Below are 27753 nucleotides of genomic sequence, written 5' to 3' on the forward strand. Positions count from 1 at the left end.
TCTCAATTCCCCCACACTTATATTACTACCCGCAACCACAAAAATTTCAACCCAACAAACTTTTCAAATTCTCTAAAAGCGATTAATTGGAACAATCTAAAGACACTATCCTTAGATGATGCAGTCTCCCACTTTAACTCTACATTCTTAAAGATACTTGATTCCCAAGCCCCTTAAGGACAAAGCGAATAAAAAATAACTCTGCCCCCTGGATTACCAAAAATACATTAGCAGCCATGCGCCTCAGAGATAAAGCCTGGGCACTTTACCAGAAAATTAAGACCACCAAATCCCACATTGAATATAGAATACTGATAAACCCTTCCAAAAGCTTACTATCTCTGACAGACAAAATTATTTCTTTACCCTTCAAAACAATAATAAAACAAATCCACAGAGATTCTGGAAAGGAATCTCTACCCTCCTTAACCCTAGCAAACCACACCCCCACCCCTGATCCAAATGCCCCAGACCTAGACTTGGCTACTCAATTTAACTCCTTCTTCATTGACTCTATTAGCAAACTAACTTCCTCCTTTTCTACTTCCACCTTATCATCCAATACCCCCTCACCCTCTCCCGCAAAAAAACCACCATGCACTTCTCTTACTTCCCCATTCCCAGCTACTAACTCTTCACCTACTCTAACTTCCTCATCATCCTTACCAGTATCAAATACTTTCCCTCCCCACTCTGCTCCCTTCTCATTAAAACCTATCCCCATTTCTACAATAAAGAAACTCCTTCGAAAATTGAAGCCCGGCACTAATGCACCTGATAACATCCCCTCATACTTCCTAAGAATAGCTGCTGATGGAATTGCCTATCCCATAAGCATTCTCATCAACCGCTCAATCCTGGAATGTACAGTGCCCCAACTCTGGAAACAAGCCTTCATCATCCCTCCATAAAGGTGGAAAAACTGCAGTGTTAACAACTTCCGCCCAATTGCTATCCTGTCCCCATTTCTAAGCTACTAGAAAAATGTGTCCAACTTCAACTACTACCATATCTTTTAGAAAATAACCTTCTTACATCTACACAACATGGCTTTAGGCCAAACCATAGCACCATGACAGCCCTCCTCTCCTTTCTTGAAACCATCAATAAAGCACGTGATTCCGGGAAAATTGTCTCCACCCTACTACTTGACCTTTCTAAGGCCTTTGATACTATCTCACACAGTCTGCTCCTAACTAAACTTTCCAACCTTAACCTTTCTCCCTCCTCTATAAACTGGTTCTCCAGCTACCTATCAAACAGACACCAAGCTGTAAAATGGAAAAGCCACTTCCTCTTTTCTCAATACCCCACCGGAGTTCCCCAAGGCTCCATACTTGGTCCTCTTCTCTTTAACATATTTATAAATGATTTTCATAAATCTATCCCATTCTCTGACATTATCCAATATGCTGACGATTCTACTATTATTTGCTCTGCCTCATCTGTCCCTAAGCTTCTAAAGCTCACACAAGAAGCTTTCTCAATTACTGAGCATTGGATGAAAACAAACCACCTAGCTCTAAACGCCTCCAAAACCAAACTCATGGTATTTACCCCCTCTAAAACTACTCCCTTCAATACAAACAATTTCTTGATTATAAGTCAAAACAACTCAATTCTAGAACTAGTGCCCGAAACTAAGTTACTTGGTGTCCAAATTGACAACCAGCTTAATTTCAACTCTCATCTTCAACTAAATATTAAAAAAAACCACCAAAAGCTGGGTATGCTCTACCGTCAAAACCATTACCTCACAAAGACCTCTAAAATCGCTCTCTCCTCTTCCTTTCTTATTCCCTCCCTGCTCTATGGCTCACCTCTCCTAACAAATCTTCAGTCCTCTCTAAAGAAACAACTTTCCTCTTGCTACAATAAGATCGCCAAGTTCGCTAGCGGCCACAGGTCATCAACCCACCACTGTTCCTCTCTCCAAAAACTTAACTGGCTTGAACTTCCTCATCGGCTCAACTACATTCAGCTCACCCTAGCCCATAAGCTCATAAATAACCCCTCTCTCTGTCCCTCCCTGTCTTCTGCTTTTAAGTTACATCTACCAGACAGAGTCTTAAGGTCTAACAACCAAAACCTACTAGAAGTACATAAACCAACACGTCCCCCAGGCAAATACCTTCTATCCTCTAACCTAGCCCGTCTTTGGAACTCACTCCCACCATCCATTCGTACCACCTCTAATCTTTATACATTCAAAAAATCTCTACACACACATCTAAAGTTGCAATGGGAATGTTCCTGTTCTCATCCATCATAAAAATATGGAACTCTTAATCCTTCATCCATTCTTAAGCTATTCAACAAAGCCTACTTAACTTATCATTCCCTTCATAACTACATTCATTTATAACAAAACAACTCTACCTCTCTAAAGTCATTACACAACTTGCATCTATTTTACCTATTTCTATTATACTGTATTATATGAATGTTACCTCAAATGCAAAATCAATGACTGTATCCTATTTTACATTTGTATAAGTATCTAAGCTATCTATTGTTTATTCCTGCCCTCTGGTTTGCTTTAAGGGCTTTTTAAATTGTTTGTACCTATTTTGTGTGTCTGTTTTTTGGAGCTTTTCTCCCCAGGACTCCATTGAAAACGGGTTCTTTTAGGCCCAATGGACTATCCTGGTAAACCAACTGCAAATAAAATAAAATAAATAAAATAAAAAAAGACAGCAGGACTATGGAAAGGCTAGGTAAGAAGGTTTATACCTCCACAACCTTGGCTTTTAGGGCTGTCAGTTATCAGACCCATATGTCCAGATATAGTTTGGTTCTTCTTTCTTACGCCTGTCAGGTAATTTCTTACCTTCCTGATTTTGAAAGGAAGACTTGTGCTCTGTCCTTGTTGGGGACTCTTCTCAGGTGGTTCACCATTCTATTAAGTACATTTATGATGCAGCAGGTGCTTCTTCCAGGGCTGCTGCTTTTTGGCTCTGTGAAGAGGAGATATTCCTGGCTTCGGTTCAACCTTTGCCTGATGATATTAAGGCAAAGTTGATGGATGCGCCTGTGGTTAACGATATTTATTGGTTGATGGTGCTGCTGCTGATTTAAGTTTCTTCAGAACAAGAGCAAGGCTTTACAGGAAATGAAACATGTTTTTGTTTCTCCTGTGCCTAAATTTCAAAGGAGTTACCCTAATACTCTGACCTTTGTTCGTAAAAAGGGGAGGGGGTAGACTGGCTTTTTCTGCTAAAGCTACCCAGACACCTGTCTCCTTTTCTTGACAAACCAGGTGCTGTTTGACTATCCTGTTCTTCTCAGCCGCATTCCTCTTTCTTGTCATCTTTCCCTATCCCTTCTAGTTTGGTTAAACATTACTCAGGATTTCTGGGTTCTGTCCATTATCCACCTAGGGTACTATATGGTCTGGAAATCTCTTCCCCCTTTCAGGGGCATGCCTCAACTCCCTCAGGAACAGTTGTCTTTCTTTCCAGGGGTGATTTAGGATCTTTTGACTCCAGTAACTATTCAGGAAGTTCTAGTTTGTCAAAGGGAGAAGGAGTTTTACTCCTGAATGTTTTTGCTTTCCAGGAAAGAGGGCACTTGGAGACCCATTCTGGATCTCTCTTATTTAAACACCTTTCTAAAGGTCCATTCCTTCTGAATGTTGTCCATTCAGACTTAGTTCCCTCTGCTGCTTCCACAGGCATTTCTAGTGTCTCTGGACCTCACGGATGCTTCATTCTGATTCATCTCCATTTCATGAAGTTTTTATGTTTCTCTGTTGCTTCTTGGCATTTTAAGTTCTCTGCTAGCCCTTTGGCCTTTCTACTGTCCCAAGGATATTTACCAAATGTCTCGCTCCTGTGATTGCTTTTTGCAGGCTAAGGGGGATACAAGTCTTTCCTTACTTAGACAATCTCCTGTTTCAGGCATCCTTTCCAGAGATTCTTCTGCAGCCTTCTCCCCAAGGCTTTGACTCTCATTTCTTTCTTTCAGTCCCTTCTTCCTCTTCCTTTCATCACAGCAAGGGAGTTACTGAGAGCTCTAGGTTTTATGGCCTCCACCTTTCCTTTACTCCCTTTTGCCAAGCTCCACATGAGAAAACTTCAGTGGCTTCTAATGTCAGTTTGGCTTTAGCATTCTCATACCCTGGACTTCTTAATTCCTCTTCCTCCATGCTTAAAACTGGAACTCTGATGTTGTTAATCTTCGTTCATTCCTTACTGATGGGTTATCGGTTCCATCCTCGGAACTGAGCTGGCCAATATCAAGCTCGCGTCACCCAAAAACATTTTGTGCCAAGGTCCTACCCAGAATACTCTGCTCCCTGTTACCTCAGGTCTTGTTTGCCGCGTTGCTGAACAGCCGTGCCAAGCCACTTTCTCAGCTGTCTAATTTTTTCACAGTATATATATATATATATATATATATATATATATATATATATATATATATATATATATATATATTCTTTTTACTCTAAATTTTTTTCTCAAAAGTTTATTCTAATAATTTCCTACCCTATCTCACACTTTTAGACTCTCTCCCTTTAGTCTTTTCCTTTTATTACCCTCTTTTCTTACCTTGTGGTAATTCTCCATTACCATCGTTGGTAATCCTTCCCCCCCCCCTTTTTTTAACCCTTTTCTTGAGTAGCCAGTATTCTTCCTTTTGCTACTGTGCTTCTTCTCCACACCAGCTATGTCGGATAAGAAAAGTTCCACTGGTTTCAAGCAGTGCAAGGACTGCGGCCATAAGTTACCACTTTCCGATGGCCATGACTTATTTGTCTACTGTCTTAATGTCTCCCACTTGACTGTAGATCCTTTGTGTCGGATTTGTAAAAACATTTCTACCAGGACTCTCAACAAGAGGAAGAATAAGTTAATTTTGAAAGATCTCCTCAAGTCTCCTTTCTCTGACGGTATTTCTGGGTCAGAGGGCTCACCCCCTCCTGTTAAACCCCACAAGAGGTATTCTTCCTCCTCTTCATCGAAGTCACTCCCTTCATCTCCCTCTGGAGATCGTAGGCAGTCGACTCACAAGAAGGTGAAATTGATTACTACTCCGGCACCACCACCTGTGACCCTGTCGGCTCCAGGCTCAGTACCGCCTCAAATGATCCTGACTACAGCCCTGTCTCCTTTATCGATATTGGCACCGGAGTTCCCGGTGCAGACAACTATGGTTCAGACAGTTCTGTTGCAACCCCTAACAGCACCGTCAATACAGGTTCAGTCCCCTTCGACACCATTGGTACAGACACATTCGGCTCCAAGTATGACTCTTCTGTACTCCACGGTGCAGACTTTTCAGTACCGACATGTACTTCAGTGCAGTCCTTCTCGACACTATCCTTATTGCCAGTGCAGACACTTTCCACTGTAGCACTGTACCTTTCGGGGCAGACCTTTGCCTTTACGGTGCAGACACCTTCAACTACTACGGCGCTGACATCTTCAGCGCAGACCTTTTCCACACTGTTTTCTTCGGTGCAGACTTCCTCGGCTCCGAGCTCTGCATCTACTGAATTAGCAAGGACCAAATATTCCCCTTCATTGGATCCTTTTGCAAGCAGTCAGTATAGTCCTTTCCTAGAAAGGCCAGAATCGCCATCAGCCTTCTCCATGAGGTCAGCCAAGAGTCTTTCTGAGCAGGATGTGTTGCGGCTTGTTGACCAGTTGCTTGTGGCCAATGGTCACTCTCAACCGAAGTCCACGTTCCCTCATTCAGTTTAGTCTATTTTGCCTCAAACTCCAACATATACTCATCCTTCGACTTCACTCAAGTCTCAAAGCCTATTATTCCGACAGCAGCTTCCCTTCCTCCAACTCCAGTAGTGGATCTCACTTTGGAACCATTGTCGTCCTTGTGGCCTTCGATGCACTGGGCATTGGACTGTTCTCAGGCCAGTGGCTGTGCTGTTGGGGAGGGCATTCCTGGCTCCACGACGATTTTTTTCTATGGCACCTTCCAGGGATGCTCTCTGTCTTACGGTTCATGGTCCTCTTGAGACTCCTGGTCTGGGGGAAGGCTCGTCTGGGCAGGATGTGATCCCGGTACCAAGGTTGTCATGCTCGGTTCTGGGCTCCTATCCCTCTTTGAGTGGGCCAGTCTTCCAGCCCATGGAGAGGGTGGTTGCCTCCGCTGGCAAAGCTCATTTGTTGGAGTCCTCTCCCCCTTCTGTGCCGCAACTGCCACAAGCTTCAACTCCTGGACACCGGGCACAAGACCCTCAGGTCTCTCCTCCTAAGGAGCCCCCCTCTTTGCAGTCTTCCCCAGAACCTCCCACTGAGGAAGCACCCCACAAAGCATTGTGTAAGAGGAAGCACATGGACTCCACTGAAGAGTCTATCACTAAAGATACAGATTTTGATGACAGGGAAGGTGCCCCACGGTCACCCTCTGATGAGGTGTCCTTTGGTGACTTCCTCTGAGGAATCCGTATTCCTACAGGCATTTCGTGCCTGCCCCCCATCTCCTGGGTCACCCTGCCTGCCGATGAGCTAGTCCAGCTCATCGTGCAGCGAGCATGGAAGGCTCCTGATACCATGGAAGTGATACCTAAGAGGCCCGATGAGCACCCCCACTGGTCACATGGTCTTCCAGTAGATGCTATGGTGGTGGCAGCTGCTGCTAAAAAGGATTTGGCAGAAGAGAACCAAACTGTCCATCCGCCCAACAAGGCGTCCCTGGTGATTGACAGATTAGGGAAGCGTGCGTTTGTTTTATTGACCTTCGCTGTAAGGTCTTTGAATTATTTGCCATATTTTACCAGGCGTCAGCGCGATCTTATCAATCAGCTTTCTGAAACCTTGACAGGAGCTGTTTCTGATGAAATCCGTGATAATGTGGCTTCTCAGATAGCCACCCTAGAGTCCATTTCCAACTCTTCCATGCGACTTATTTCTCACGCAATGGAAGGGGCAGCTAGAGTGGCAGGCACGGGTATAGTCGCCAGACGACATGCTTGGATGCACCTTTGTGACTTTGCGGACTCCTTTAAGGCTTTCTTCATGAATGCCCCTATAGAGGCCGCTTCTTTGTTTGGCCCTAAAGTCAAGGATTATGCTGGCACTGTGTGAATAAGATGGCAAGACCTTGTCTGCCGTTGGTGTCAGACACTCTACTTTTCAGCTATTCTATTCCAGAAATCAGAGGAGTGGAAAGATCTGGCACAAGAAATCAGAGGGTTCTTTTTGGGATGCACGTACCGAGTTTTCCCCTAGAGGCAGAGGGGGAAACTCCAATGGAAGATGCTCCTTTCGGGTCAGAGGAGGTCCACGAAACCAGGGTTCTAGAGATTCGTTCTCTGGCCAACCCTATCAGCGCTCCTGAAGCGTTGCCTGACTGCTCACCTCTGGAAGCGGTCGGGGGTCGTTTCTCCTTGTACCCTGCTGCCTGGCAAAACATAACAACCAACTCTTGGGTACAGTGGATTATATACTGAGGCTACCACATCCCCTTCCATCTTTGCCCAGTCTCATCAAGGGTGTTACCTGACGTTCCACCCAGTCAAAGGGGAAACAGCAGCACAGAAAATCAAAAAGCTGCTTCAAAAAAAAGAGTCATCCAGATGGTCCCCCCAGATCAGATAGGATCCGGATTTTACTCAAGGTTCTTTTTAGTGCCAAAAAAGACAGGGGACTGGAGATCAATTCTGGATCTCAGTACACTAAACAAATTTTTAAAAACAGAGAAATTCCAGATGTTCATGGTTCAGTCTATCCTTCCTCTTCTGGAAGAAGATGATTGGATGTGCTCTGTAGATCTTCAAGATGTGTATTACCACATAAAAATGGACAAATGCACAAGAAGATACCTCCGCTTCCGTATAGGAGCCAGTCACTACCAGTTTTGAGCCCTGCCCTTCGGTCTCTCTGCAGCTCCCAGAGTGTTCACAAAATGCATGGCAGTGGTTATCGCTTACTTGCGACTTCAAGGATTCCAGGCATTTCCATATCTAGATGACTGTCTCCTTACTGCTCCCACCAAGCATCTACTTGAAGTCCTGCAGTATACTCTCTTAACAGCTGGAAGCCTAGGAATCACTATAAATTGGGAGAAATCCAACACAGCCCCAACTCAGTCTTTGGAATTCGTAGGGGTACTGTTGGACACGAGAACTTGCACAGCATCCCTTCCAGAACACAGACTTCAGACAATAAGACAACAAGTTCAACCACTGCTCTGTCACCACAAATCCCCAGCTCAATCTGTACTTCAGCTATTGGGGTCAATGGCAGGTTCGATTACCATTGTTCCTCTAGCCAGAGTCCACATGAGACTTCTTCAATGGCTACTTCTCACTCAATGTTACCCTCTACAACATCCTTTGTCTTTTCAAAAAAGTGTAACTCGGAGATGCAAGCAAGCTTTACTCTGGTGGACGTCTCGAAATCCCCAACAATGGTCTCGCCCTTTCAACCCCAATCAACCGATAACCATAGTGACCACTGATGCCTCCCTGATGGTGGGAGGGCTATGTCAGGAAAACTCGGTCCAAGGCACCTGGTCGGAGACTGAGACCCTTTTGCATATCAGTGTCCTGGAACTGAGGGCGGTGCTTCTAGCTTTGCAAGCATTTCACTCCATCCTTCCGTCAGGGACTATTGCAATCCAGTCAGACAGCATGTCAGTGGTCTGGTACATCAACAAACAAGGGGGCACCAGAGCTTACCCCGTTATGCAGAGAGGTCTTGGGAATATGGCAGTAGGCGATAGGTCACAACCGCTTTCAGATTGCAATGCACATTCCCGGGAGCTCCAACGTAATAGCAGAGAAATTGAGCAGGTGCATTCTACAGCCTCACGAGTGGTCCCTCAAACCTCTGATAGCAGCAAAAATCTTCAACCGCTGGGGCCAGCCTTGCTGCGACCTATTTGCCTCCTCAACCAACTACAAGTGCAGCAACTAGTTTGCCCTGATTCCCCCCTCAGGGACAGTCACCAAGGGATGCTCTAGTACACGCTTGGCCCTCGGGTCTTCTTTATGCCTATCCTCCTCTCCCCCTCATTTCCCAATTTGTAAAGAAAGCACAACAGTTGAAGAGCAGAGTGATCCTCATTGCTCCATATTCGCCTCGACAAGTCTGGTTTCCCTTCCTCTGGCCTCACCTGCTAGATCAGCCGTGGATCCTCAATACATCCCCAACGCTCATCTCCCATCCACAGGGTCTGATTCACCCCAATCTAACAACCCTGAAACTGACAGCTTGGTTTCTTCACTTCCTATGATTGCCAGACATGAAAACCTTTCGTCCCCTGTGAGCAATATTCTTATTGCATCTCATAAATCGTACACCAGACTAGTCTATCTAAACAAATGGAAGAGGTTCTCTCTGTGGGCAGCAGATAAGCAAATAGACCCCTTGTCAGCCCTGATCTCGGTGGTATTGGATTACTTATCACATCTTTTCCACTCCGGGGTGTCTGCCTCTACTATCCGTGTACATTTAGCTGCCATCTCAAATTTTCATATTGGTTTTCAAGATTTATCACTTATGTCACACAGACTCTAAGACTTTCTTGAAAAGGGTTATCCACCTAAAACCTCCCTTTAGAGAACCCATACAATGTTGGGATTTGGCTTTGGTTCTGCAAGCTTTACAGCTCCACACTTTGAACCTGCACCTTCTTGTGATGTAAGATACCTGTCTTGGAAAACTTTGTTTTTGATTGCAATCACATCGGCCAGGCAATTGTCAGAACTTCAGCCTTATGCATCAAACCTCCCTATCTTATCTTCCATAAGGATAGGGTATCACTGAGAACCAATTCTACCTTTTTACCAAAGTGGTGTCAGAACGATCTATCAACCAGTCTATTGATCTCCCAGTGTTCTTTCCTAACCATTCTAACAAGGGAGAGTATTGCTTGCACTCCTTGGATGTTCATAGGCAAATACAATTTTATCTGGACAGAACAAAATCTACCCGTAAATCAGACCAACTGTTTCTGGCTTTTTCTGGACCCAGATGGGGTCATCCTGTATCAAAAGTTACATTGACTTTAATGGTTGAGAAATTGTATCACCTTTATCTACAACAAAAACAATCTCACCTTGTCTCATAGAGTCAAAGCACATTCTACAAGATATGAACCTATCTATGGCAACTTTAGCAGCTTTCCATGCTAAGGCTTCCCCCAATTATATTTGCTCAGCTGCAACTTGGGCCAAACCTCATACCTTTATTAAAAACATTTTAGCGCTTTCATCTTCAATAGAGACTTCATCAGAAATAAACAAAACCAACAATTTAATTGACTTAACTGAATTAATTGAATAGCATATTTAAAAATATTTGTATGTATATTTTGAACACTAATAAGTGAATAATGTTTGTAATAATTTTGATAAATTTGTGTTCGGTATTCTTGAAATAGTACATATCAACCCTAGGGGTGGAGATTAGAAGAACATTTTAAAAAAGGAGAGCCAGTGGCAATTTAGACTAGCAGCTATGTTTACACCAGGTTTAAATGACTATGTATCATTGGCACCTATATTACAAGAAAGAGCTAACATTATGTAGCCTCAAATGCATCTATTTACAAGAATTCAGTTTTATTGTTTAGTTATTCACTTAAGTATAAATACAGGTAGAAATTGAAGTATTTTTTATATAAAAATTGTAGTATTCTAGTAAGATATTTATATTTATACATATTAGTGTTTAAAATATACATACAAATATTTTTAAATATGCTATTCAGTGGCTGTGTAATAATTTTACAGAGGTATGTATTTATATATATATAAAATTGGGGTAAATACAGGAATGGATTTTATAACATCTTCATGGTTGTGTCTTTTTAAATTAATTGGTGGTGATGTCACTGCAAATTGAGTATATAAATGCAATTAAATTGTTGGTTTTGTTTATTTCTGATGAAGTCTCTATTGGAGATGAAAGCGCTAAAATGTTTTTATTAAAGAGTTTTTATATCCATCTCTGGGAGTGTATCCATTTGTCCTGACAAGGCTTCGGCTATACTTTTTTTGTTTTAGTGTATGGTTTTCTTAGTTGACTTGTTTTGGTTTTCTTGTCATGGACTCTATGGAGGATTTGAATTTATCTGGGACTGTTTTGCCAAGGATACCGGAGCGGAAATTAGACAACTGCATGGGGAAGTTTCTTGTTTAAAAGGTGAATTAACTAAGCTATTGGAACTTCTACTAACACAGAGAGAGGGTTGTGCTACCGCTAGGCATTCCTTTATTGGCGAACATGTCAACTTTATACCTCCAGGATACAATGGTTATGGCGTGTGCATGGAGGCAGGTTTGAATTACCCGCCAAATGCTGCAACTACCGGATTTGCTGACAATGTTAACCGCACAGGGTACATCAATGCGGCTTCCACTCAATGGAATGGAGAACTAGTGATGGTCAATCCAGAACGAGATGGGAATAATAGGGACATAGTCGGAAACAATATTCTACCTGTCACTATGACTTTGAACAACAGTAATGGTACTACAAACGTTGTGCGTTCTAAACAAGGTACTGTATTTGACAATTGTAAATACAACAGAACTAATGTTGGTGGAGAGCGTTCTAGTGATCGCTCGGAAATGACAGATGCAGTTGGGTGTTGCTAATAATAGGTTTGAACAACTTTTTTCAAAAAAGTATTCTTTTATTAATACAGAAAGTCCGCGAATGGATGGTCCCAACAACAATTATGTGCATAATAATGGACATAATGTAGGCTCCTTGAAGGACATGATTTTTCAACTCGAGAAAAGACTGTTTAAATATAAAACTACAGAAATGGATATAGCATATTTTAAACAATGTCTTTTGTTAAAAATTGTGCCACAAGGCTTAAGAATTTACAAATTTCCCTTTGGTGTCACATATACAGAAGATGTTATGGATGATTATATACACTATTTTGATGAAATAAGGTTGGGGCTTATCAAAAAACTTTATTTTATTATGAAAAGCAGAACGAAGAAATGTTATTGGAAGTTCAGGATTTGGATAGTAAAGTTAAAAATGATTTGTTATTTTTCCACCATAGTGCCTTATACTTCAGAATGTTAGATAAGGTAGGCAAGAGATGTTATAATATTTTTCCAAAATAGAAACGTAAATTGGAAAGGGATCAAAAAAGTTACTCTAATAAACAGGTATATACTTATAAAGCAGATAAAATGGTTAGACATGTACAAGGTAGGCAAAATAAGTTTTTGACATCAACAGATAATGTTTCTGAGGGTCAGAATTTAGATTATAGGTCACCTAGTTATAGCGAAGTGACGAGAAATTATAGGAGATGGGACAATACTGAAGACAATTCTCACCAGCCACAATATCAGGAAGGGGAGGATTTTCCAGGGGTCAGACACTCAGAGACTGGCACAGTACTACATGGAGAAAGGGGAATACAACAGACAATATTACCCACACAGGAAGAATCCTTATTACAAATAGTTAGTTCCCACATCTGTTTAGATGACAGGGGTGGTATAGTACATTGCAAGGATGGATTTACTATATATAATTATACAGAAATATCTATTACGGAAAATTATTTTAAATTGTTTTCAAAGGGTGTAAAATTTACTCCCTCTTCTCCTGGTGACATAGTTGACAATATAGTAGCCCTTAAGCTGTATACAAGAAAACTGAATTTGGAAATTAGTATGGAACATCAGGAAATAGAAAAGGAAAATAGTTCTCATTGTTATGTTTTACCAAAGAAAAAAAGTACTTATAATCCCATTCTGCACCCCTTGGTAGAGACATATGAGAGAGTAGTTATGGAAGATATTTACAATATTTTTAAATATCATAAAAACAAAAACAATTGAAATTTAACCAAGGAAGAAAGTGACTTATTAAATGATTTAAGAAGGGATAAAAATATACGAGTCATGATCCCAGACAAGGGGGGTGGAGTAGTTTTATTTCATAGTATAGACTACTCGGATGAAATGTTAAAATTATTAGTTGACAACAGTACTTATATAGGAATTTCCAAAAATCAGATAAACATAGCATATTCTAGGATTTATTCCTACTTGGATGAATATTTTTTGGATGGGAGAATTGATAAGGACACCTATGAATTTCTATATAGAAAAGATTCATTAGTCCCCGTTTTTTTTTTGGTATCCCCAAGATACATAAAAGCATTAATAAACCACCACTTAGACCCATAGTAGTGGCTAGGGGTTCAAAAATTCATCCATTAACTGTATTTATAGATACCTGCATACAACATGTAGTTCAAAAAGTTTCACATCTGCTCAAGGATTCCTGGGAGTTTCTAAAGAATATTAAACAAGAACTATATAACAAAGACATTTTCTTTCTTACGATCGATATAAAGGACCTTTTTACTAGCATTCCCAAAGTAGAAGGTTTGACATTTTTTGAGGAAGTATTATTTCAATTTTCAGGACTGGAGAATGACATGGTTAAGCTCATTTGTGAACTTATGGGCATAGTATTAGATAATAATTTCCTTTGGTTTGAAGGTGAATATTATCAGCAAATCAAAGGTGTCCCTATGGGAGCGGCATGTTCACCAGTCTATGCCATCCTTGTTTTGTTGGGTTGGGAGAATAAATATGTCATCGACTGTCCCTATTGGGGTAGTGTTAAACTATACTTACGCTATTTGGATGACATTTTTATTTTGTGGTCCGGTATCGAAGACGATATCATTAAATTTATAGAATATTTAAATTCCACTACACATTTTTGGGAATTTACGTACCAGTATAATAAAGATTCTATACATTTTTTGGATACAACAATTTCAAATGAGAAAGAAGAATTTAAATCCTTGGTATATAGAAAGAAGACTTTTTGTAATGCCTATCTGCATTTTGAAAGTGAACATCCGTTGGGGCGAAAAAATCAGTATAGTGAAGGGACAGGCTATAAGAGTTGCTAGGATGACTTCCAGGAAAGAGGATTTAGTTAAGGAATTTAATACTATTTCACTTATGTTTTTGGAGAGGGGTTATCCACCTGAGCTTTTAGAAAATATTTTTTATGAAGTATATACACAATGGGGTATTAAGTACAAGCCTTTGTTAGGTACATGTCTGGCAGAGCAATCACGGGTATGTGCAAACAAATCTAAAACAGGAAACTTCACTAAGGCCTGTGTTTTGCAATATAATATGAACACCAATTTGGTCAGGGAAGCTTTTGAAAGGAGCTGGAATATTTTTAGGACCAAGAGAGAAATTTTAGAAAAAGTAGGTTATAAGCCCAAGTTTGTCAATAAAATGGGTTATAATATTAAACAATTGTTGGAATATAATATTGATAATTCTAGCCAAGTCAAACAGGGTACTAAACTATGTGGTGCATGTAATTATTGTCCATACATTATTAAGGAATCTAGTGTAGTTTTAAACAATAATATTAGGAGTAAAGTGTTTTTCAAGAAAGGTAATTGCAATACAAGAGGGGTAGTCTACTTGCCTTGGTGAATGACAAGTGGACATTTTTATGTAGGTAAAACTGAACGTATGTTAAAGAACAGAATATATGAACACTTAAATGATATAAAAAATAAAAAAAACACCAACGCTTTATACAGGCATTCTATTGTTTGTAATAATTTTGATAAATTTGTGTTCGGTATTCTTGAAATAGTACATATTTACCTTAGGGGTGGAGATTGGAAGAACATTTTAAAAAAGGAGGAGAGCCCATGGCAATTTAGACTGGCAGCTATGTTTACACCAGGTTTAAATGACTATGTATCATTGGCACCTATATTACAAGAAAGAGCTAACATTATATAGCCTCAAATGCATCTATTTACAAGAATTCAGTTTTACTGTTTAGTTATATTATTCACTTAAGTATAAATACAGGTAGAAATTGAAGTATTTTTTATATAAAAATTGTAGTATTCTAGGAAGATATTTATATTTATACATATTAGTGTTTAAAATATACATACAAATATTTTTAAATATGCTATTCAGTGGTTGTGTAATAATTTTACAAAGGCTATGTATTTATTTATTTATATATACATATAATTGGGATAAATACAGGAATGAATTTTATAACATCTTCGTGGTTGTGTCTTTTTAAATTAATTGGTGGTGATGTCACTGCTAATTGAGTATATAAATGCAATTAAATTGTTGGTTTTGTTTATTTCTGATGAAGTCTCTATTGGAGATGAAAGCGCTAAAATGTTTTTATTAAAGAGTTTTTATATCCATCTCTGGGAGTGTATGCACTTGTCCTGACAAGGCTTTGGCTATATTTTTTGTTTTAGTGTATGGTTTTCTTAGTTGACTCATACCTTTATTCTTCATTATAAATTGGACTTGGCCTCCAAAGCTAGAGCTTCCTTTGGCTCCATGATGCTCAGGAATGTCCTTCCATGAGGGCCACCCAGGAATACAGGTTGCTGTGGATTCTGTCCCATCAGTAAGGAATGAACGAAGATTAACAACATCAGATAAAAAAGTTATGTCTTACCATAATGTTCCATCTGTGTTGTTGATCTTTGTTCATTCATTACTTCCCACTCTCCGTCCCCCTTCCAGAGGTTCTTGGTTCATCTCATATACTCCTTTCTTGTAGGTCTGTTATGACCAGAGGTAGCCTCTATTTTTATTTATCAACTTGCAAACTTGATCTGAGATAACCGGGAGAAGAGCATTTTGGGTAGGACCTTTGCTCGAGAATTTTTAGCTGATGCGAGCTTGATATTGGCTGGCTTGGTTCCTAGGATGGAACTGATAACCTATCAGTAATGAATGAATGAAGATCAACAACACAGATGGAACGTTATGGTAAGACATAACTTGTTTTTCAGTGGTGGATTCAGCAGCTGACTCTCAATCAAGGCCTCCCTCTTCAACCCCCCCTTCCCTCTCAGGAGCTGTTCATAAATGCTTCAGATGTGGGATGGGGAGCATCCTTCAGCTCTCTAAAAGTGCAGGGTTATTGGTCGCTTCAGCAAAGGAAAGACCCCATCACTGTCAAAGAGATGAGAACTCTTCAAGCATTTCACCACCTTTTCTCTCCAGGGCCTCTCAACTTAGCTGTTTAAAAACAATATCACAGTGATGTGTATGTCAGCAAGCAGGGAAGGATGAGATCTTACCTCCTTTGCCAATTGGCTGTTCTAGTGTGGGAACTAGCTTTCCAGTGTCATGTGACTCTTCAGGCAGTTTATATTCCCTCAAATCAGAACACTGTGGCAGACACCATGGGCAGGTCCATAACACAATCCCACTAGTGGATGCTTCACAGGGATGTGATTCTGGGCATTGACCATCAGTGGAGTACTCTTCAAGCAGAAATATTTCCCTCCCCTCTGAACAGACAACTTCCTATTGTTTGTGCCAAAGTCCCAGGTCCTCTGGTCTGGAAGGTGGATACCCTCCCTTTTTCCTGGACAGGGAATGTTTCTTTATGCCTTTCCTCCCCTTCCCCTCATTCCAAAAGTCCTGTTCAAAATATTGCAGGATGCTCCCAGAATCTTGCTGGTGACCCCCATTTAGCCCAGACAGCATTGGTTCCCTTTTCTGCATTTAGCCAAGGGCAGTCATCACAAATTACCTCACAGGGAGGACCTACTCGCACAAGACAAGGGATCTCTCATCTATCCTCACCTGTCCACTCTTCAACTGACACTGTGGCTGCTAGGATTTTGATTCCATACAGACACCTTTTTTTCTGAACACATGCTTATGATCCTGCAGGAGGCCAGAAAGCCCACAAATAGGAATCCCCCCTTATCCAGAAGGAAGAGGTTTTCTGTTTGGTGTCTTTCTCGTAACCTGGATCCACTTTCTGTGGATGTCATCTTATCTCTGTGAACTGTTGAATGATGGGCTGGCTTATTCTTCTGTTAAGGCCCGATTATCAGCTATTTCTACTTGTCTGCCCTTTTCACCTCCTTTAGCTTCTAGATTTGAGGCTAAACAATTTCGTAATGGCTTCCTTCATATTAGGCCTTCCAGGAAGCCTATTCCTCCTCCCTGGGATCTTCATTTTGTTTTAGAAATATCGACCAGCCTCCTTTTGAGCCTGCAGCTTCAGCTTCCTTGCAGCATTATTCTTGGAAGGTCGTACTTTTGTTAGCCATAATTTCTGCCATATGGCTTGTCCTCCATTTTTAGTGTTCCATAAGGACAAGGTGTCCCATAATGATAATCCTTCTTTTATGTCCAAATTGAGTTGTCTCTTAATCAGTCTATTAATTTGTCCACATTTTCCCTTCTCAGCAATCTACTAGTGAGAAGGTGCTGCACAGTTTGGTGGTATACTGGCTGGACGTTGGGTCACCCTCGGCATGAGATCCCTATTGTAAAGAACACTGCAACAGTGAAGAGTGGGACATCAACCGTTATGGTAAGATCTTACACAAGTGTACTTTCTAACCAATTTTGGCTTTTTAGTGCTATACAGTGGTGGGTATTGAAAGTGGTGGCTATTAACAATGAAAGAAAACAGTTTCATTTTTAGTGAATTTTAGTGAATTTCAGTATTGATAAAATTATGTATAACAAAAAAGAAGCAAATAGAATATTTCCAGTCTGTAAAAATGAAATTAAAAATGAAACAGAATAACTAAAGATCTAAAGTCCATAATTACAAAGGAAAAATAAAATATAAATTAAGTTTTACTTCTGATGGGAATAATACGAAAGGATATTAGTGAATTTCAGTATTGATAAAATTATGTATAACAAAAAAGAAGCAAATAGAATATTTCCAGTCTGTAAAAATGAAATTAAAAATGAAACAGAATAACTAAAGATCTAAAGTCCATAATTACAAAGGAAAAATAAAATATAAATTAAGTTTTACTTCTGATGGGAATAATAAGAAAGGATATTACAAATGCATTAATAATATAACTAAGTCGCATTATTTGATTAACTAATTACAGGTTAATGATGTCATAATTTTCTTTTTGTTGTCCTGCCTTTTTTGCCAGCAGCAGGTGCTATGAACTGGATGTTCTTATATGCTGAGGTCCTAGATAGGCCTCATTTCATAGTATAATTTGAATAATGACTTTTAAACTCTCCTTCAGTTTTTGTGGCGATTGAGCAATTGAGTCCAAGGACATTTGACTTAGTCATAGCACTGTGCATATATGTTATCAAAACGTCACATTTCAAACAAAACAAATCCTATTTCAGCTGTGTTCATTTTCTCTATTCCCTCTACTACCATTGTCACAGATTTTCCTGTTGCGGTGTGAGATCTGTCAGATAATACATTCAGTAAATCCCTGTAGAAATGTAGATGCAGTTGTAGGTTTGCTCCTTTTCCAAGGCTTGGTCATACTGGAACCCTTTGTAAAATGGCCCAGGATGATGGTGCTGGTTTGAAGGTTTTGCATATAAGTATTATACCCATGTTGGAGAAAGAAGCCTTCTATCTCAGTCTAGTGGTCCTTGTGGTACTAAACTCCAGGTAGGTAGTACCACAACACAGGGCTTGTCTATATATACACTAGTGAGTCATGGATTGTTGAAATCCATACTTTTGTATGTTTGTATCTCAGGATTCTTTTACATTGTTCATAGATTCATAGGTTCATACTTGTTTACTAGGCTAATGACCATAAGGGCTTTTTTAAGCATAGCCATGCATCCCAAATCTCTGACAACTTCTAATGCCTTTGATAAGTGTGAGCAGAGGTTTGGGAGATGAAACATTTACAAGCATGGCCCTAGGAGATGAACCATTTACAGCTTGCCTTTGTCCATTAGAGACATAGGTGCCAAACTAGAGATGAATTTCTTGTTCCATAGCCAGTTGTCCAAGTTGCACTTGAATTGGGTTAGGGAGGAACTCTGCTTCACATGGATGTGGAGCCTGTTACATAGACAATATAGTCCTAGGGATACATACCTACCTCTCCAGCAGGTCCTATTTATATCACAGGCAAGGTTTAAGTCTTTAGAATGGGTAATTCTAATGCTGTTTGTTTTGTGGATATGAGGGAGGTCCATCAGAGAGGGGACTGACAATGCCCTGTATACTAGACATAGATCTCAACTCAAAAGCCTGTAGGAAACAGACTACAGAAATAGGGCCTTGAGACGGTCTGCACAGGACATTTTACTTATGCCCTATAGTCTTTTAGTGAGTAACCTCTGTTGATGTTCCAATTGTTGGATATGCCTGGTTAGGTACATACCAAAGGGGGCATTGTACTCAATGATAGGTCTGATGAATGCTGAATACAGTGGAACAATGACTTCCTTGGACATAGATGCCATGCCTTTGTTTATAAGTTGTGCAACTTAGAATGATTTCCTCACTACTGTAGACAAGTGATGATCAAAGGCTAGATTACTGTCTGTGTGTCCCTAAGACCCTCAGTACTCGGTCAACTCTAAGGGGTGTGTTGTCAATATGATAGTTACCAGGGGTGGATGACTTCCCAAAGGATACGGTTATGCATTTCTTGGCATTTAATTTTAGTCTGTGGCTCTGACACTAGTTGTTTCTTTGTGTCAGCCCCTCCTGGAGAACATTTGTGTCAATGTGGGATTCAATGACAGCTCCTAATTTGCAATCATCTGCAAATGTAGTCAGCCAGAGACCACTGACATTGGCCTTGTCTTAACAGAAGTAAATGCCAAAAAGGAGCTGTCCTAAAACTGATCCACGAGGGACTCCACTTATGGCTGGCCTCTTTGTGAGGTGTACTCTGCAATTCAAACTTCCTGGGTCCTGTCTGTGAGCCAGTTGGCTATCCACTGGTTGACATACGAGTTTGTACCTAATCCCTTGAGTTTGTCAAAAATACTCGCATGGGGTATTGTGTCAAATGACTTGGCCAGGTCAAGGTAGGCAGTGTGAACCATTTTTCCCTTCATTACTTTGGTTACCTTCTCAAAGAAGTCCACCAGTTTGAGTTGGCATGAACTGCCCTTGACAAAACCAAACTGGGATGGGTCCAGTGTTTGGAGATGTTTGATCACTTCCATGATAATTCTTTCCATGTCTTTACATGTAAGACTAGTGAAACTTATGGGTCTATAGGTGGCCCACCTTTGTACAGAAGGATGACTGTTGCTGTTCTCCATTCCATGAAGCTTGTTTGGAGGCTACAGTTAAATAGTAATTCCAGAGGCCCTTATAGCTCATGTTTCATGCTGTTTAGAAGGCATCCTGGGATATTGTCTGGGCCCATTGATGCAGTGTTAATGGTCTTAGAGAGAGCATTAAGGACCTGTTCGCTAGTGATAGTAGGGGAAGTTATATTTTATGGTATTTCCTGAGGGAAGGTTGAGGGGGAGAGTGGGGTAAAGTTGGAGCTGACTTTATGAGCCAGGAGGTTTGCTGTATCTCCTGGCTCATTATAGGTGGCTTCATTTACAGTGAACACTGCACACAATTGTGAATTCCCTTGAGGTTGCAGACATAGCTAAAGAATGCTTTGTGGCTGTCTTTGGCCTGGGAGGCCAAACTTACCTCATAGTTGGCTTTGGTAGACTTTATTTGTCCTCTGAGTTGTTTGTGTAGTTTGATGAGAGTGCTTTTATCCTGCCGGGTGCTGCACCTCTTAATTTTTGCCACAATTTTCTTCCTTCTGTTGTACAACCTATTGATTTTGTGATTCCACCAGGGTGACTTGTTTCTTTGAGTTAGTTCTGTACTTCTTCCTGGTGGGTTCAGCATTTCTTTGAACAGTTCTGCATAGGCAGCAGTGTTGTCAGGGTTTATGGGGGCTTGAATTTTTTCCAGCTTATCACTTAATAGGAGGTTAGCCTTAGAGTAGTTCCTGAATATTCCAGGTTTAGCTGGGGGTCCTGGTTTTATTTTTACTTCTGATCTTAGAATCTGATAGACCTGTAAAAAAAGGTGGTGGCGTGGCCATCCTCTACTCAAACATTCTTAACCTCTCACCATACCCTTCCCCAATTCCTGACTTCCTTCCAGCTGAAATCATCATCCTTAGCTGCCATCTGAATCCCCACAAAAAAACTTGCAATTGCCTCTATCTACCTTCCTCCTGGTAACAATCTGCACATTCTTGAAAACATCCTATCCTGGTTCTCCCACAACATACCATATGAGACACTTATCCTTGGTGATGGCAACATTGATTGGTCCAAACTCACAACTGACTCCCCCCAACTCAGTATCCACCTACACGGCTTTCACCAACTTATAACATCTCCCACTCGCTTCCATGAAAATTCCACTTCTAACTCCATCATAGACTGGATCCTTACCAATTCCCCCCACCAATACCACAATCCCACCACCTTACCTGACTCTCCCTCAGTGATCATCTCCCTACCACCATCTTAAGACACTACTCCCATATTCCTAAACCCCACCTTATCAAAGACTGTCGAAAACTATCGACTTTCAATTCACCCCAATTTAACTCCATTCTCCACAGCATAGATTGGTCCATCCTAAAACACCACCCCCTAAACAATGCTGTAAGCACTTTCAATAGCATCTTCATGAATACTCTAAACTCCTTAGCTCCCTCTAGGAAGATCAGAGTAAAATCAAACCATGCTCCCTGGCTCTCCAGAGACTAGGTCCCTTATGAAACAGAGATCATGCTTGGAAAACCTGGACTAAAACTAAACAACCACCTTTTCTTCAAAAATACAGACAACTGAGGAACCTTGCAAAAAAAAATACAACTAATGACAAAAAGTTATACTATAGCTCTGCTCAGCTTAATAATAAATCCAGTCCTCGAAAATTTTGGTCAACTCTCAACAACATCCTCTATCCTGGAAAGCCCTCTCATCCCTCTCCATACCCTAACTCTTCCTCTCAGGAAACAGCTACCCTCCTGAATAAACACTTTATCTCTTCCATCCAAAATCTGGTAACCTCTAAGTCAAACTCTACTTCGACACCCACCTCTCCAAGTCCCACTAACACAACTTTGTTTTCTTTTGAGCCAGTTCCCATTACTTACATCAAATCTCTACTACTCGAGCTAAAACCTTGCTCTCCTTCCACTGACAATCTATCTCTTACATTCCTCAAACTTGCTGCTGACTCAATTGCCTATCCTGTGTCTATACTAATTAATCGATCTATTCTGGTATCAACTGTCCCAACCCTTTGGAAATCTTTCTTCACTATCCCTCTTCATAAAGGTGGAAACTCCACTGACCCCTCAAACTACCGACCCATTGCCATTCTGTCCCCCCTCTCCAAGATATTATAAAAATGTATTCACTCACAGCTTCTCAATCACAATCACCTCCTCACACATCACTTACTTACCCCTACTCAACATGGATTTTGTCCTCACCACAGCACCACCACTGCCGCCCTCTCCTTCACTCGTATCATTGCAGAGGCCATAGAAAACAATAAACTTATTTCCTGTCTCTTCCTAGATCTCTCCAAAGCCTTCAATACTGTCTCTCATCCTCTACTACTGTCCAAACTCGCAAATCTCCACCTATCCCCCTTCTCATCCTCTACTACTATCCAAATTTGCAAATCTCCACCTATCCCCCTCCACACTTGCCTGGTTTAATAGTTACCTATCTGGCAGGGAACAATCTGTCAAATGGCTCTCATCCTCCTCACCTTTCCTTCTCATCTCCACTGGTGTTCCCCAAGGCTCCGTCTTGAGACCCCTTTTGTTTAACATCTTCACCAATGATCTTCACACCTCATGCAAAGAATCCTCCCTTATTCAGTATGCGGACGACTCCACACTTATATCCATCTCAAATAACATTGAACTACACTCCCTGACCCAACAGCACCTACTATCTACTGAACAATGGCTCTCTCACATCCCATTGATCCTAAATCCCAAAAAGACCAAACTCTTACTTTTCCTTCCCCGTTCTCTTTCTCATCACAAAACCTCCTTTTTTATTACATCTTCTAACAATACAACATCCAACTTGACACCCACACAAAACTCCTAGGGTCATTATCGATGACTAACTCAAGTTCAACCTACACATACTCCAATGTATAAAAAAACAAACCAGAAACTAGGTCTGCTATATCAGAACAAAAAATTCCTAACCCCTGAATCTAGACTTACCCTGGGCCAGGCACTCCTCCCCTCCCTCTTATACGCCGCCCCAGTTCTTACCAATATCCAGGCCTACACTCTAAACAAACTGCAACAGACTTACCATAAAATAGCCAGATTCATTACTAACTCCCCATACAACTCACACCACTGCATTTCTTTAAACTCTCTTCAATGGCTTGAACTTCCCCAGTTTCTGCTATGTTATCATTTTCATATGCTACACTCTATTCTTTATAAACCCTCCTTCTGTCCATCTCTATCTTCCTTTGTCTCCATCTACATCCCATCCCGGACCCTCCGTACTTCTAACCAACAATTACTTGATATCTACCACCCAAAAAGGTCAGTAGGCAAACTACTCTACAAACACTCCCTTGCCCATGCTTTGAACAAACTTCCCCTTGACTTAAGTACAATCTCCCACACCTCACACTTTAAAAATGAACTAAAAGCTTATTTTCTCAATTCCAGAACCTGCCCTTGCCATGACCCTACCTAGTCTTCCTTCCCTTTATGTACCCTCAAAAGGACCATACTTAGTACCTCATTTCACCTCTCTCTCCAATGTGTCTACTATGCATTTGCAAAATTTTATACAAATAAAAAATGTTTATTGTTGACCTATTGAACTATATCAATGTAAAATTGTTACTTAGCTTCTGTTTAATGCAACTTTAACTTTATGCATGTAACCCAACATATATGTGCATCGTTTTGCTATAACTGCTATTATATCAATATTGTTTAAAATTGTACTTGTTTTAAAATTTATTACTGGGGCGTTTCTCCTCGGGTCTCCACCGAAAATGGACCACAAGCCCAGTTGGACAAACCCGGTTAACAAATGTCAATAAAGAAATAAAAATAAATAAATTACTTCAAAGGAGACCATTTTGTCATCTGACCTTACCAGGGAAGACATTACAGTAGGGGGTGTGCAGCATTCTCCCATATTAGTGAGGACCAGATCCAGTATGGTTACACCCCTGGTTGATGTACTGACTGTCTGGTCCAGGGAGTTTGTGTTTTCAAAATCCAGGGATCTCTGTGCCTGTATGTTTGGTGTTGTATAGGATTTCCAGTTAATAGTGGGTAATTAAAGTCACCCATGAATATGGTATTGGGTTTGATGGTTAGTGTTTCTAATAAGCTTAAATACATGGTATGGGTTTCTTGGGTTATAGAGGGGGGGCCTATAGCTTGCAAGGAGGTGGTATTGGATTTTGTCTGTGGTGATTTGCAACATGGATCAGCTCAAGTGCATTGTCCTGTTTGACCAGCCTTGAAGTATATTTATTTTTGATGTAAATAGAGACACCTCAACCTTTAGTCCTTGCCTATGAAGTAGCTGGCCTAAATTATAACCTTGCACTGTTGGTGTGCTCTCCATGGTTTTAAACCATGTCTCAGTTACCGCGCAGATGTCAGGATTCTGTAGGGTAAAGAGGGCTTTATTGGGAGTGGAGATTTTTTTTAGTCTCCTAGCATTGAGCTACTGCCTTTAGATTTTCTTGGTTTTAATTTGTTGCGTCAGAAGTACTTTCAGTTTGGCATTCCCTAAAAAAGGCACTTTGGGGGAAAACCGTGTTTTAGCTAATATTCAAAAGCGTAGAGTGGAGAGGTCCATATCATCCCTGTGAAAGCAGCATGGTCTACTAAGAAAACAAAGGCAAAAACAAACCAAATAAAACAAAAAAACACTGGCAGGTGTAGTCCCGGGTCTATATCAGAACATCGAAGTATTAAAACTTCGAATGTTCTGATATCAAACACTATTCAGCGAACGCTAAGAATAGCGAAGCTGCAGAACAGCGTATTCTTTCCTCGGGAAAGAATTCAGTTGGGCATTTCTGTGGCTTCGCTATTCTTAGCGCTGTGGTGGAAAGTTAAGGGTTGGGTAAAGGTAAGTGTGTGATTGTACGTTAGGGTTAGGGGTGGGTTAAGTGAGTTAGGGTTAGGGTGTGGGTTAGGCGTGTGTGCGATAGTGACCGACTTTAGGGTTAGGGGCGGTTTAAGTGAGTTAGGGTTAAGGCGCGGGTTAGGTGAGTGTGCAGTAGTGAAGGACCTTAGGATTAGGGTTTGGGTAAAGGTAAGTGGGTAGATAATAGTGTATGTTTAGTTTAGTGTAGCGTTAGATGTAGGAATTTAAGTGTATGTGTGTGGTTGCTGTTTGTTTGATATGCTTGTATTATGTGTATGTGTTTCGGAGCAGCAAATTGTTTTCCATGAGAAAAAAATTAGCTGTTCTGAATGTTCAATATTTTCATGTTTTGATGTTTTGGAGCCGATGAAATAGTGTTCGCTATTTTCATCTTTCGATAACATGATATAAACGCGTAGTCCCAAGAAGCACCGAACACTAATGTGATGCTGATAGTTTAATGTTGATAAAAGCAATAAACATAAATCCGTAAGCGCTTTCGTTAAGACAGTGTTAACTTCATCAGACAAAGTTTAAAATGCAGAGCAACCATTTAAATATATTAAGAATCAATCTGATTGGGCACAAGGAAAACTAGCTGAATTATTACTAAGCAAAAAATCACATTTGATTAACCCTTTGGTGACTGTGTTTCAAAATAGACTGTATTACCTTAAAAACAGTATGAAACAGTATGAAAAGTAATATTAATGTATTAAAAACCATGTTGCAAATAAATACACACATATAAGTAATTGTAACTGAAGCAAAAACTAGAACAAAGAAGTTAAAACCTTGTGTTAATGTTTTAAAACTCATGCTTAAAACTAATAATTATGAAGGTCAGTGCAAAGTAAAGTGCCAAATCATATACTTGATTTTATTTCTCTCAAGGGCCTTTAGTTTTAAAACACGAGTAATTGACATCCTGTCATTAATGCCAGGCCATTTGTCTGCATGTAATAAAATCTGCCACCTAAGTTCCTTTAACTCCAACTGGAGTCCCCAAGATTTCTTGTCACTGATGTCTACATGGTCAGTAGCCATAAACTTAAAGTTATGGCTGGTGTTGTCATGGGTGTGCCTGGCTAGTGCATTATTCATGTTGTTCTTCCTTGTGGCATAATCATGTTCGTAAATCCTAGCACTAAATTTTCTTTCTGTTTTGCCTATATAAAATACCGGGCACTGGGCATATGTGGCCACGTAGACCACTGCCTTGGAAGAACAATTGTATTTCCCTTTTACAAGAAAATCCATGTTGTTTATTATGAACTTGTTCCCTGTTTTAACTTTGTGACACCAGTTGCAAGACCCACATTTAGACATGCCAAAGTGACCCGTTGTAGTGTGGGTGAACCCACCATCTCATAGTTTCATAGGTATTTAGCAGGCTAATGACTACAAGGGCCTTTTTAAGCCTAGCCATGTATCCCAAATCTCTGACAAGTTCTGATACTCCTGATAAGTGTAACCAGGGGCTTGGGAGATGAAACATTTACAAGCTAGCATCTGGGTGATGAACCATTTACAGGTTGCCTGTGTCCATTAGAGACATAGGTGCCAAACCAGGGATGAATTTCTTGTTCCCCATCCAATTGTACAAGTTGCACTTATATTGGGTTAAGGAAGAACTCTGCTTCACATGGATGGGGAGCCTGTTCCAGAGATAGGGTAATCTCTGGGATACATACCTGTCTCTCCAGCAGGTCCTATGTATATAACAGGCAAGGTTTAAGTCTTTAGAACAGGTAAATGTCCTTCTATTCAATGTTGCAATATTCTTCACATATGGGTGGTATTTCGCCCAATGACCCAACATCCGGCCAGTATACAAAAACTTCATGCTACTGCCTGTATGTGGGATGTCGCACATATGCTGAGGGAACATCAGCCATAAAAGGGACATCCACACATGCAATCCTTAGAACTTTTTCGCTGCCATTCGGAAAGGTTGACTTGTATGTTCGGTCTGCCATTTAGAACTGCGTTGTTTCTTCTGCTTTAGATAAGTACCCCATAGGGGGTTTATTTGTTTGCTTCTGCCATTGCTCTTTGTACTATCGTCCAGAAAGGGCAAGTGTAGGTGTGGAATCCAAATACATAAGGATAGTCACAAACTTTGTTTGTTTTGTTTATGGCCTACCCACAACCATCAGTAATGTTCTATCTGTCAGGCCTTTGTCCCTAAAACCTTACGTAGTCTTCTGTCTGCTCTTAATTTATATGTGGAGAATCAGAGGCTAAAACATTTGGCTAGGGAATCTATGGAGGGTTTTTGGCAAGGCTAAACCCAAATACTCTTTGGCTGTGCCTTCTTTCTCTGATGTACCCCTTGAGGTTAGTAAAAGTCCAGCGGTATGATCAGAGGTTGGATCCGCTTCTCCGTCAGGAACCTTATTGGAAGCCATCAGGGGTACGGAACCGAGCACGTCTGAGGTTTTGCAGACATCCAATTTGAAAGATTTGGGGAAACCACGGTTGTTTATCTCAGAAGACTCTGGAGCTGGTGTGGTTCTTTTGCAGCAAGAATCGCCAGTCATTAGGCCTATGTTTGCCCCTGTTCTTGCATTAGAAAAGTCAGCTAAAAAGAGACAAAGGACTAAGACATGCTGTAGTACCTCCCACGCCGATGTCAGACTGGAAAGTTTTTTCTCAGGGCCGTATTAAGGCCTTGATTTTTAGACCTTCTGCCTCTCCATTTGCTGGTCCTGCTTTCTCTTCTTCTCCTATGCTGACCATGGGTTGTCAGGAGTCTTTCCCTGCTATTCCAGCCCAGGACTCTGATTCAGAGGGGTCTTCCTGAGATGAACACTCCTTAGCATATTCCACTCAGATTACTCCCCCCT

The 27753-nt window shown here is 40.7% G+C and overlaps 1 protein-coding gene across 3 annotated transcripts in view; it reads left to right on the plus strand.

The window, feature by feature from the left end:
* The window catches only part of TDP1 (tyrosyl-DNA phosphodiesterase 1), a 2057997-nt gene that overhangs the window by 1282361 nt on the left and 747883 nt on the right, over window positions 1-27753 (plus strand). The window lies entirely within an intron of this gene.

The sequence above is a fragment of the Protopterus annectens genome, chromosome 6.part0 (assembly GCF_019279795.1).
Source record: "Protopterus annectens isolate FY-2018-M chromosome 6.part0, PAN1.0, whole genome shotgun sequence".
Lineage (NCBI taxonomy): Eukaryota > Metazoa > Chordata > Ceratodontiformes > Protopteridae > Protopterus > Protopterus annectens.